The following is a 13,384-nucleotide window of genomic DNA, read 5'->3' as shown; positions in this document are numbered from 1 at the left end:
AAAGGAGTTAAAAAAAAGAAAGAAAGAAAGAGTAAGCAAGTAAATATGAAAGCACTAACCTTTCCCATAGAAAATGTAGTGAAATATCGGAAGAAAGTACTGCAAGCAGCTCCAAACAACATAGTTGAACATATATTTGATATCCCTGAACATGAATTACTATGAGTTTACACAACTTGATAAAAGAAAGAGTAATCAACACTTGATACTCACCGAAAGGAACATAACAGAAGTTAAAATTTTCATTTAGCGAGTAATACTCTAATGCAAGTATAATTTGGATGAATTTAATTTATGAGCACTTCAAAAGAAGATTTTTTTCTCCACTATTTCTATCACAATTTCAAGACAATGGCGTAAATTCTAAATGATTCACAAAATATGGTAGGAATAAAAATAACAGAGAGAAAATGAGACCAAAATTAAAATAAAAGGCTTGAAGAACAAAAAACATGGTAGAAATAGTGTTAGTTGAAATGAACGATCTTTCATTTAAATAAATAAAAAGAAAATAAATGATTCATATTTGTAATGCATAAGTAAGTAAAAGATATAAGCTATCAATTCACAAATCTTTAATCATATTCAAATGTGCGATGAAACCAAAATCAAGCGGATGTTTATTTAGTATTAATTTTACCAGTAGAATCTTTGTCTTTTATTGTTCCACCTTCGGCTGCGGAGCAAGTTTTATTTTGTAAACCTCAACATCCATTGCGAGAACTCTGTTGTAAAAGGTCATAGATGTTTGTAAGTTGTTTGTTAGTATATTTAAAGCATAAGAATTTATTAGCTCAGAGAAACTCAAAATAGTAACAATTAATGTTGATGAGATAACAGATAAGCATACCAATTGAAGTTGTCAACTATTGTTTCTGAAGCTTATTTCCAATATGGTTTAGCAAATACAGTAGCATGAGAAGCAAATAAGTTATGAACTTTCAGATCATATTTGCTTTCATTCTCCAAGTAAATTACGGAAAACTTCTTTGTAAACTACATTTGTTGCTTCATTTGAAATTTCTCCATCATCGTCATAAATCAAAATCTTTAATCCCTTTCTTTTTGTAACCCATGATAGAGCAACATAAAGCTGCCCATGTGTGAAGACTGATTTCTTCAAATATAACCCAACATGAGATAAAGATTGTCCTTGACTTTTGTTGATAGTCATTGCAAAAGATACAACTATTGAAAATTGCCTTCGCTGGAACTTAAAAGGTATTCTTGCATCAGATGGAGTCAGCGACATTCTCGAAATGAACACCTTTTGTCTAGCCATATTTCCCGATAAAACTTTTGCTTCGATAACCGGATTTCTGAGTCTTGTAATGATTAATCTTGTTCCATTACATAGCCCTGAAAATTGGTCTATATTTCTCAATAACATCTCTGGGACACCCACTTTCAAAATGATAACATGAGTTGGAATTCTATAACACTTAATAGTGTTTAGGAATTCGGATGTATGTACATGTTCCAAACCTGTAAAAGCATTGTCTGACATGCAAATTGTATCGGAACTCAAAAATGTTTTTGGTTGATTTTGGTTTAGTGAAACCATGTATTGGTTGAGAGCAGAAATTCCTCTTTGTTGTAGGTATGTTATATCACTGCAATGACTTAAAAAATCTGGATATGTACTTTCCACAATTGTAGAAATTGGATCTCCACAATTATTTATGATAAATCATCAGGGATATGAACTTTTTCAATAGCATCAACAGAATTTCCAATCATACCGTCACCAATCGCTAAAATCCAATCAGAAAATTGTCTTAGATCATTCAAATGTGAATCCACCTGATTTCCTTCCAACCTCAGATTTTTGTTAGCTTTAAGACATGATAGTGATTCCACAAATATGAAGAATTAAGGGCAGTATTAACAATATCTTGTCTAGTACCTTTTGGACTGACTGAAAGTATTTGTCTGAAGTCACCTCCAAGAACAACCGTTTTTCCTCCAAATGGTCGATCTAAATTGGATGCACCTTTAAATCTAATAATATCTCTTAGAGTTCTATCTAGAGCTTCAAAACAATATCTATGCATCATTGGTGCTTCATCCCAAATAATTACCTTTGTCTTGACAATCAATTTTGATAAAGGAGTACCTTGTTTTATATTACATGTTGAATCTTCAGTTGCATTGAGTGGGATTGCAAATCTCGAATGAGCTGTTCGACCTCCTGGTAACAAAAGAGATGCAATTTCGCTGGACGCAACTGTTAAAACAATGTCTCCTTTAGATCTTATGGCTGAAGACAAAATCCTCCACATAAATGTCTTTCCAGTTCCTCCATGACCATTTAAGAAGAAGAATCCACCTTTGTCCTCATTCACTGTTGTGATAATTCTGTCATAAACTAACCTTTGCTCCACTGTCAATTTAACCAATAATTCTTCATGTTCCTTAGACAAAGAGCACCTATCATAACACAATTCATCACAAATGAGTCTATTGGTGTTGTCAACGTCCTCTTCATTAAAAACCGGTCTTGGCATTATTGGAAAATCATGTAACGTTCTTCCGCAACCTTTCAACAAATTTTCCAACTTTTGTAGACAACGATTCTTTAGTTCATAGTTTGTTAGCTCAACCTCTAAAATAACAAAAGTATATAATTAGTTAATTAATTGATCAGAAATTATAATTATAAATGCAAATTAATGTTACTTTACTTCATTGGAAGTACATCGAGTATGTAGCCAACAAAATATATTAATAATTAAACACTGATACTTTGCAAACCTAAATCTAGCATCGTATATTAGACTAAGATTTAATTTGTATACAACAATAATGTAATTTTTTTTAACAAATATATAATATTAAAATCTGAAATAGAAGGTGAAATTGTATACCTGGATTATCCAATATTCTTCTTTATTCATGTAGGATATCATCTGATAATAAAATCCATGTTGCCTCCCAAACACATTCTGGTCTTGACATTGAATATGATAATAGTAACATAGCAAATAACTGCCTAAGATATGATAGCATTCCCCAGTTACTTGCCTCCCTTATGGCATCCATATATTCTTTATCATCATCTAATAAACCCAGTGCATAACATGCATCTCTAAAAATTAGATGTTCATGATTGTTGATTCTTTATAAATCCTCGTAGCACTTGGGTCCTTTAATGACATTCAACAACATTCGAAGGTAATATTGCTCTCCATTTATAGGCGGTACAAAGAATATTCTCCCTATTGAAACTGCAGAATTTCTTCTTTTTTCCACTTTTTTACTTTTTTATTCCACACAAACTTAAGAGGAAATTCTGCATAAGTTAATTCTCTTGCTTCTTCATATGTCTTATTTGCTTCAAACCAGCTTAAAAATTGCAATTCCTTTACACTTGGTCTATTGGCAACATCATCAATTGGATCATCACCAGAGAAAATAACTGTTTGTTCATTTGGTAGATGAAAGGAAAGTCTTTCTACCGAAGGTTCTCTATGGTGAATTGGAAATTTAAAAATTCTCCAAATAGCTTCACACGGTGATATGTATCGACAATCATAATACATTTTTATTTCATCAACGTCTTCCCCATGCACACTTTGAGAAAAAGCTGCCGTCACGCAATCATGACCCTTATTAACGTACTTAAATAAGTACTTGATTGATCGAGATTGATTGCACCATTCAACATTTATATGTGCACCATACTTTAACAATAAAAATATATTGTGTGGCACCACATACATGTTATCCACTTCAATACCTTATTTCTGGATAGTTCTATCATTGTCCCTTCTTTTATAAACAGGATATCCATCTTCATCGATTGTGGTATTTTCTACGAACTTCTTTGGAAAGTGTTTTGTACATCTACCATTACACATGCAAGGAGACGATTTTCTAGCAGAACCACACGGGCCATGCATCATAAAATTCTTCACAACCTTATAATAATATGGATCGACCAATTCATCTGGTATTTCTGCTGAAATTATTTGATCTATGTCTCCAACATTTGGATATTTATTATGAAGAAAGAGCAATATGTGTGCATGAGGCAACCCTCGCTTTTGGAATTATATAGTATATATCACTGCAAAAAATAATAATTTACAATTAGGGTAAGTAGTTAAAATTTATATGTTAAAAAAATGCTTTATTAAATCAGATTATAAACTGATAATAATTTATTATAAAAGATTAATTATATACCTGATTTAAATGCTCCAAAAATTTGTTTCTCTTTCAAATCTTTTATTAAACGATCCAATTTGATTTTGAACACCCTAGATAAAATGTCTGGGCGATCTTCTGGTTGCAAGCCCCTACTCTTTACAAATTTACTAATCTCAAGCCACTTTGGGTTGCAAGTAAATGTAATGAAAAGATTTGGATATCCAGCCCACTTGCAGATTGCCATAACATCTTGATAATTTTGAATCATGTTCTTGCACCCCCTGTGAAGCTGGATGAAAGAATTACCCTTTTACCTTGAGAAGAAGGATTTATCTCTCCATGTAAAACTGCATTTTCTAATCCTTTATACATATGAGCTCGCAATTGTTTTTGATGAGTTGGAAACAATAAAGGATACTGAAGTCCTAAATAGGCGGCATTCAACTCATTTATCCTTTGTAGTTGTCCAGATTGGGTTTCAACAATGATGTCTCGTTCACATCTAGACACATCAAAATCTCCAACCACCAAAGCAGTTACCTCTAAAACCGTTGGTAAGTTGTATCTTCTTCCATCATAATTCCGTTTCCCTATCAATCTGAACCTAAATTGGAGTGAGTATCTTCTTGAAATTTGTCTCTGACCATTCTAAATGACTTTGTGAAAACATTCTTTTCATCAAGCATCTGTTTTAGATCTTGAACAATTTTAGCGTGAAGTTGGTTTACGCTTTGACCATGACTGCATAAATATAGGTTTAGTAAAATTGATCTAAGTTTGTTTTTGTTAGAATATTCATGCATATTTAAAATAAGAATAATTGAATACTAACCCCAGTGCATGAATTCTATTCTGCACTTCTTTTTCTATATCATATATATATATAATTGTGCAAACTTGGGGGTGGATCCTTCGGGAGGCAACAAACTTCCGATTTGATGATAGTTTTGTCCAGACAGTTTGAATGTTCTTGGCCCCTTTGTTTGATTGACAGAAGCATCAACTTTTCCTCCCATTGATGTAAATGAAAATATTGAGTTATAACTTCTAATATTATTTCTGAAATGGTTACTTTTTGGACCTGCATAACAATATTTGGTGGTGAATCAAAATATTCATTTATTGAAGAAATTATTTAAGTATGGTAAAATAGATTTTATTGTTACCTGATCCGAATAATAAGCGTTTTATAATTGTGGGAGGTTCTTTTGGCTGTGGTAAGTGTATCTTTCCATGATTATAACACAAAGAGAACTCTGGTTTTTTAGCTTTGACTTTCTTGTTTATTCTTTCTTCGTACCAGAAGTAAGCACCACAATGTTCACATTCATATGTAGGATCGCCGATATCCCAGTAATCTATGAATAAAAGAAGCAAATATAAGATTAATGTCAACGTTTTATGTTATGGCATGCCTACTTATTATATATACATATAACAATAATAAAATATTAATACCTTCATTGTCAATAATTGCATATCCGACGCCAGCCTCTAAATAGTATAATATTAAAATCATATTAAATTAGCCATATAAATTGAAAAAAGTGGACATGTATGAATCATTGTTTGTGTTAAGATGGACATACTTTCATACTCGTCTTCATCTTCAGTAGCATTATTATTTTCTGCGATTGTTTTCACGTACCATTACGTTAAATATTTAATCAAGCTACCATTATTTTTAATATTAAATAAATGTAGTTTATTTGTATAATTTAATAGCTAAAACTTTTATTCATTAAAAATATACCTGGTACATCACCATCAATATTGTCATCCTCAAGTTCTAATAATAAGTTATAATAAAATGTTGTTAGTATACATAAATGACTCATGTTATATAAATAAATTTATTTATAATAAGAACCTTGCAGTAGGGGTAGCTCATTTAAATCCGGTAGAAGATAATTTCTCTACACATTTGAAGGTGACAAACAAAATTGCAAATGTTTCTCTTGAGGTAAATTTGGATATCGTGCCTGAGATTGAGACGATGAAGCATGTCCACAACCGTTTAAAGGTGTATAATAAAATCGTGTGGAATTTTGACGATTTGTTATGTCTGTTAAAGGTTGTGTTTCCTTTTCTTTGCCAAAAGCATCTCCTCTGATAGTAGCATTACGAACAAAGTCTGTAAACCAAAAAACATACAAATCAGATAACTAAAAGAAGTGGAAAAAATATATAAACTAACATCTTATATGAATAGTACTATTTAACGTAATGAATTTTGTAAAAGTATCATCACAAATCAATGTATGTTTAACAAACTAAACAACGTAATAAAAAATTTTGGGCAGAATAAACAGGCAAGTACAAAGACAAATCAACTATTAGCACATACGATTAATAATTCAAAAGCAGAATTTCAAGATTTAAAATGATTCAGATATCATAATACACGTATGAAGGCGTGTCACTTTTTTTAGCCCATAAAAAAAATAGAATGTCGGGAACTCAATGGTTGTGCCATATTCTCCCCTTGGAAAAACAGGACATTTGATAAGATTTGAACCTAAGCTTTCGGCAGAAATTTAATATTGATATAATTGTGTAGTACTCGACTCATCTATAGTGTCACATTAGATCACAGGACATTATTCGCGCTTTTAGTTGCATTGTAATTTCAATAGCTTTCTAATCACTCTAGCTAAGCTTCCTTTGTATGTATATAATAGAAATGTCCCAGTTAACATCGGCGAACCTGACGACTATTCCACTAAATTAAACTAACAGCTAATATTTTTTGTGTTTTCAGATTTTGAGATGAAATAGATATAGATTATAAAGTAAAAAAATTGAGCATAGTCAACAACTTTGTCACGACCCAAACCCCGATCCGGTCGTGATGACGCCTCTCGTGAAGACAAGGCAAGCCAACTAACTCATTTCGCCTTTTCAGAATAGTTAATATTAATAAACAGTTTTAGTATTATTAGATAACCACAAACTAAGCAAAAGATTTCTTTATAAAGTGCGGAATACAACCCAAACACAGTCCGATACTGGGGTGTCACAAGTCATGAGCAACTAAGAAATCCGAATACAAGTCTACTGAACACTAAATCCGATACAATAGTTCTACAAACATAAAAATGATAAGATAAGGGAGGTACGAGGCTGCAAATGCCAACAGCTACCTCGTAGTCTTCGAATCACTGCCTGAACTGGGAGAATCAGCACTCAGGAGCGGACTCTGCGATGCCTGAATCTGCACCCATAGCGCAAGGAGTAATGTGAGTACTCCGAATCAGTGAGTAATAGTTATAAATAATGGTTGAAAGTATGAAAACACGTAAAGGCACAAAGCAATTCTATATCAAGCAGTAAAATCACTTAAAGCAGTAAATCAGTGAAGAAATCAAATGATATTTCTTTTTAAAAACAAGTAAAACATGTAATTTAACAGGTAAATAACAAGTAGAAATCCGCCCCTCGGGCACAGTATCAATCGCTCAGAAAAGTATCAGCCCCTCGGGCTCACTCTCAGTACATTATCATCTCATCGGGCTCAGTATCAATCACTCAGAACAGTACCAGCCCCTCGGGCTCACTCTCAGATCATAATGGGTACCCGCGCTCACCGTGGGTGTGCAGACTCCGGAGAGGCCCCTTACGGCCCAAGCGTTATATCAAGCCACCTCATGGCAACATCACTAGGCACTCGGCCTCACATCACTCAAGCCACCTCGTGGCATAGAAAGTATCTCATATCACTCAGCATGTCCTCACATATGGCCCTCGGCCTCACTCAATCCAGAAATTATCACAAGCCCCTTGGGCATTAATAAAAGAGTAGTGCTCAGCCCAAACAATATTTGAAAGATCATTTAAGTCTCAAGTTCAAGTAAAAGTGGCTGATTTTGTAAAGCAGTGTAAATCAATAGGACTGAGTTCAAGTAGTATGTCAAAATAGTGAGGAAATAGTGATAAAAGTCCACGAAAGATTCAAATAGTCGGCACGAAGCCCAAATATGGCAATAAGCCCAAGTCATGATGATAACAATTAAGTCTCAGTCAAATACGCGGATGAAACGAATTAAAACATTCTGCCCAGGGGTTTTTCGCATCTGCGAACAAAAGCCCTCTTCTGCGGAACCGCGTATGCGGCCCAAACAACCGCTTCTGTGATCACTCACTTACTAGCCTAAACCGCATCTGTGATGGAAAATTCCGCATTTGCGGCTTCGCAGATGCGGCCACCTCGACCGCTTCTGTGGAAACTGCTCACCACGCCCACTCTCGCATATGCGGCTCCCCTTCCGCATGTGCGGCACCATACCTGCGGTCCCCAATCCGCAGGTGCGGAGATACCAGAAGCAACAATATTAGCTGCTGCAACAAGGTTCCAACCTCTCCGTTAGCCATCCGGAATCACCCCGAGGCCCCCGGGACCTCAACCAAAAGCACAAACATAACCCAATAGCTTATTCAAACTTGTTCCAATCATCAAAATATCTCAAACAACATCAAATTACTCAAAACACATTGGATTCAAGCCTGATTTTTGAAAAATCTTCCGAAATATGCTTTTGATCAAAAACCCAACCAAACCACCTCCGAATGACCTGAAATTTTGCACACACATCCCAAATAACATAACAAAGCTATTGCAACTCTTGGAATTCTGTTCCGACCCTCGGATCGAAATCTCACCTACCAACCGGAAATCGCAAAAATACTAACTTCGTCAATTCAAGCCAAATTCTACACCGGACCTCCAAAACCAATTCCGATCACGCTCCTAAGTCATAAATCATACAACGAAGCTAACCAAATCATAAAAATTCCGTTTCGAGCTCATATACAAATAAGTCAACTCTTGGTCAAACATTTCAAATTTAAAGCTTTCAACTGAGACTGTTCTTTCAAATTCATACCGATCTCCGCGAAAACCAAAACCAACGATTTACATTAGTCATAATACATCATACGGGGCAAGTCATGCTCGAGAACGGGCAATCAAAGTGCAAAAGCTCAAAATGACCGATCAGGTCATTACAAACTTAAGTCACCACATCTCTGATATTAGTAGTTCAGTTAAGCTAATTTAAATACCACAATATATCACTTCTGCAACCTACATGAAGATTAATTTGTCAAAAGAGGAAGAAGTTTGGGCTGGTGCAAAGTGTAGCGTTGCTACATTCAGAGTCCAAGACAGAAAGGAACTCTACTGCTGAAGAATGACCCAAAGCAAGATGATCAAGGTAGCAGAAACTTAATTGGATGGTTTCTAATGAAAAGTCCATATTGCAACACAAAACAATAATTCCAGCAGATCACATAAAAATTTACTTAACTAATAAGTTATGCAAGTCTACGGTGGGCAGTGATAGAGCTTTTGAGCTATCCAATAGCCATGAAAATTAGCCCAAGGAAAATCAGAGATAAAAGAAGATGACGTAAGAAATATGCAGTATTCGTATGTTCATTCTATTTTTCCTGGCTAGTTTCTTCTCTTCTTAGACAAGAGGGGTTGCTCTGATGGTAAGCAACCCCCACTTCCAACCGAGAGGTTGTGAGTTCGAGTTTCCCCAAGAGCAAGGTGGGAAGTTCTTGGAGGGAAGGATGCCGGGGGTCTATTTGGAAACAGTATCTCTACCTAGGGTAGGGGTAAGATCTGCGTACACACTACCCTCCCCAGACCCCACTAAGTGGGATTATACTGGATTGTTGTTGTTGTTGTAGTTTCTTCTTCTTCCATGTCAAATTGAGTAGTAACTGGCGTAGTTGTGAGAAGTTGTAGAGCCGTCTATTGAAGAGAAGGCAGTTGATGATGCATGGCATATACTGCGCCTCTTTTTCGCTGGTGTATAGCATATTTTTATTTTTATTTAAGTAATATTTTATTTTAATATAAGTCTCACTCTTTATTTTTTGGATACAATAATATTAATTGAGTTTTGGTGTGTTGTAATGGTTTTCAATAACAACGTAAATAGGATGAGGTCTGTATACTAATTTTGAGGAGAAAGTAAAAGTGTATTAAAAAATATGCATTTTTTTTGCTTTATTTTGTAGTTTTTGCATTTTAATTTTTTTTTGTTTTCTTGAACTTATTTTTAATTCTTTAATATGATGCTCATGATATAATACCATGTACTTTTAATACCATGTGATATAATACCATGAGATATTTCGTAATGTGTGCGACTATGTACTTTTACAATTTCAAATTTCCACATAAAAATCGACTGCATAAAAATTGTCGAATGTCGATTGGTTATTATTTTTAATTTCTTTTAAATTACGAAATCACATCAGTTATGTGATTAGCCATATCACAGAGAAAAATCGTCTCCATGGGTGAATATTTTAAAAATAAAACTGGTTGTGAATTTTGCCCGTAACATTATTTTTGTAAGATTTATGCATTATTTTTTTTATCTTACATCTTTAATACGATACGTGATACATATGTTGTAATAGCATAAGACCTTTCGTACCTTTCGCGACTATGTAATTTTGGATATGAATCTGTACCCGAAGATATATATTTATATCTTTAATATGATTCTCGTTTGGTTATACAGCTTTAGCCATAGGAAAGACCAAAATCCTCTCTATTGTTGCATAAATTAAAAGCGCCGAAGATTGTTATTTTTGCCTTTAAGAGTCCGTCGTAGCGTCCATGCATAATCATTTCGTCATATATTTGTAATAATAAATTGAAAAGACGCTCGAGATCATATGTTGTCGTCTAATATCATATCACATTCCTTTGTGGGTTTGACTATATAATTTAGCCTTTGAAATTCTAATATAGAAACTTTATTTTGGCAGAAAAAAAGCTAGATACGACGAACAAAACTCTAATGTTTTCTTTTGAAAAATTAGGATTTATATTACTACAAAATAATTTTGTTTTATTTTTAATTTATCTGGTTTAACAAGCAATACCAAAAAACAAATATGGTAATGATCTGTAGCAGAGATAATTAACAAAACAAACTCATAGCAACACTCTAAATCAAGTAAAATTAAACCTTTCCCCTTTAAAATTTAGTGGCTTCATGAATTCACTATAAAAGTTTGATCTGGTAAATGCCAACAGAGAAAATAGGGAAGGAAATCAAATTATTAAGATTGCCAACTCATAGAAGGAGGAACTATTTTAAAATTGAAACTTAATAGTACTTTTATCCTGTTAGAGTTGAACGAATTAACAACTCAAAAACACAAAGCAACAAATTGAAATTTGCAACCTACGAAAGAAAGACCAAAACAAATTAGTAAGAAAATAACAATTTTTGAAGACCTTTTCATCTTGTAGAACTAATTCAATCGAGAATGCAGTGTCTGAATTATAACGATATGATATTTTCCACAAACGAACAACCCGAACTTTCAACTTCCATTGCATTTTTGAAATAGTTATATCCTTGATGAAATCATTGTGAGTAGTCATTCTTTGCATCAGCCGTAAGTTTTCTTTAATTTTTGATAGCAGTAGGAAGATTAGAATTGAAGTACCGTGTAAGTTACTGGTATGAAATATAAGTTTGCAGTTTGTGCAGTAATTACCGAGTAGTGGGTTTGAGTCGTTAGTTTCAATCGTGGTTGAGATAGTTGAGGACGCTCTGTTATTTTGCAGAGATAATTTAGGGCAAGTGGAAGTTAAAAGGTTTGGAAAATTTCCTTTTCAATCGTGCGCATGTTTGTAAGTTTCAATGTGTTTTGAGGTTTTGCAGAGGAAAGTGGGTTATAAATCAAGTTTCTTTTTTAAAGTTAAAGAGTAAAAAACGTATATGTTTTAAAATCAGTTAACTTTTTAAAAATAAAGAAATCTGAAATTTTGAATTAAATAAAGATCTTTTCTTGGAAGAAAAATTTACGGTCTTCATGGTTCAAAAGTGGATGAATTTTGAAGTAGCTTTTATTTCCAAATAATTTTGAATTAGTAAATTTTCTTAAAAATAAATAAATCTAAAATTTTGAATTAAATAAAACTATTTATTGGTCTTCATGGTTCATAATTAAAGAGTAAAAAATGTATGTTTTAAAATGTGTAATTTTTAATTAATAATCTCAAATAAGATTTTCTTTTTAAATTTAAAGATTAATAAACATATGCTTTAAAATCAGTTAAGTTTTTAAAAATAAAGAAATCTTTAATATTTTAAACTAAAAGATTAGGAAAAGTGGGTTCTAAATGTGCAATTTAATTTTTAAATAAAAATCTAAATCAGTTTTCTTTTTTAAAATTAAAGAGTAAACAATGTATGTTAAAACCAGTTAAATTTTTAAGATGTATGCTTTAAAGTCAGTTATTTTATTAAAAATAAATAAATCTGAAATTTTGAATTAAATAAAGCTCTTTAAAATAAAAAATTTGGTCTTTGTGGTTCAAAGTTAAGGAGTCAAAAACATATGTTTTAAAATGTGCAATCAATGTTTAATTTTTAAATAATAATCTAAATCAGATTTCCTTTTTAATTTTAAAGATTAATAAATGTATGCTTTAGAATCAGTTAAATTGTTCAAAAGAAAAAATCTTTAATACTTTAACAATAAAAAAATCTAAAAGTTTGAAGGAATTTTCAAAATAACCTTCCAGCTCCTATTTTTCAGAGGATTGTCCTAAAGTGCCAAGTGACTTATTATGATGATGCCACTTGGCTTAACGAGGATGCTTCTTCCTTTCTTTTTAATTATAGATAGACTAGTATTAGTACCCGCGCGATGCTCGAACAAATCATTTCAAATTGCGAGTATGTTGTTTGAATCATGTAAAATAACCTTAAAATATATATCTCTCAGATAAAAATTATATAACATGAGAATTTAATTATGAAGCAGGATATGAAATTATTGATCAAATCTCGTAGTAGACAACCAATCTTTTTAACATATATTTGTAGCAACCTAACCCCTTGATTTTAGTACTTGCATTTCGTTCTGTTGTCAATATTAAAGAATGCTAAACATGTCATATTGTGATCTGTCTTGTTCGAGCACATTAGATCATATTATTTTAACAAAATTCTTACAATTATTTTTATCAGGAAGTCAAATATGTCTTATTCATCACATCATTTTTACGTAAGTTCTTTTTTTGTTCTTTTCTTATAGTTATTGTATTATTTAATATTTCATATTATTATACCATCATATAATTTTTTGTTAGCTTATAATTAAATTAATGTCTTGCTTATTATCCTTTTAATAGTATGTGATAAAAATAAATATTTTATTCTCAAAACTTGATATATTTTTATGCTTTTAT

At 32.6% G+C, this 13,384-nt stretch overlaps 1 pseudogene; it reads right to left on the bottom strand.

Moving 5' to 3' along the window:
- Positions 1-958: 958 nt before the first annotated feature.
- On the bottom strand, positions 959-3,902 carry LOC107823452 (uncharacterized; annotated as a pseudogene).
- Between the last annotated feature and the right edge of the window lie 9,482 nt (positions 3,903-13,384).

The sequence above is a fragment of the Nicotiana tabacum genome, chromosome 1 (assembly GCF_000715075.1).
Source record: "Nicotiana tabacum cultivar K326 chromosome 1, ASM71507v2, whole genome shotgun sequence".
Lineage (NCBI taxonomy): Eukaryota > Viridiplantae > Streptophyta > Magnoliopsida > Solanales > Solanaceae > Nicotiana > Nicotiana tabacum.
This window is presented reverse-complemented; position numbering and strand designations above follow the sequence as displayed.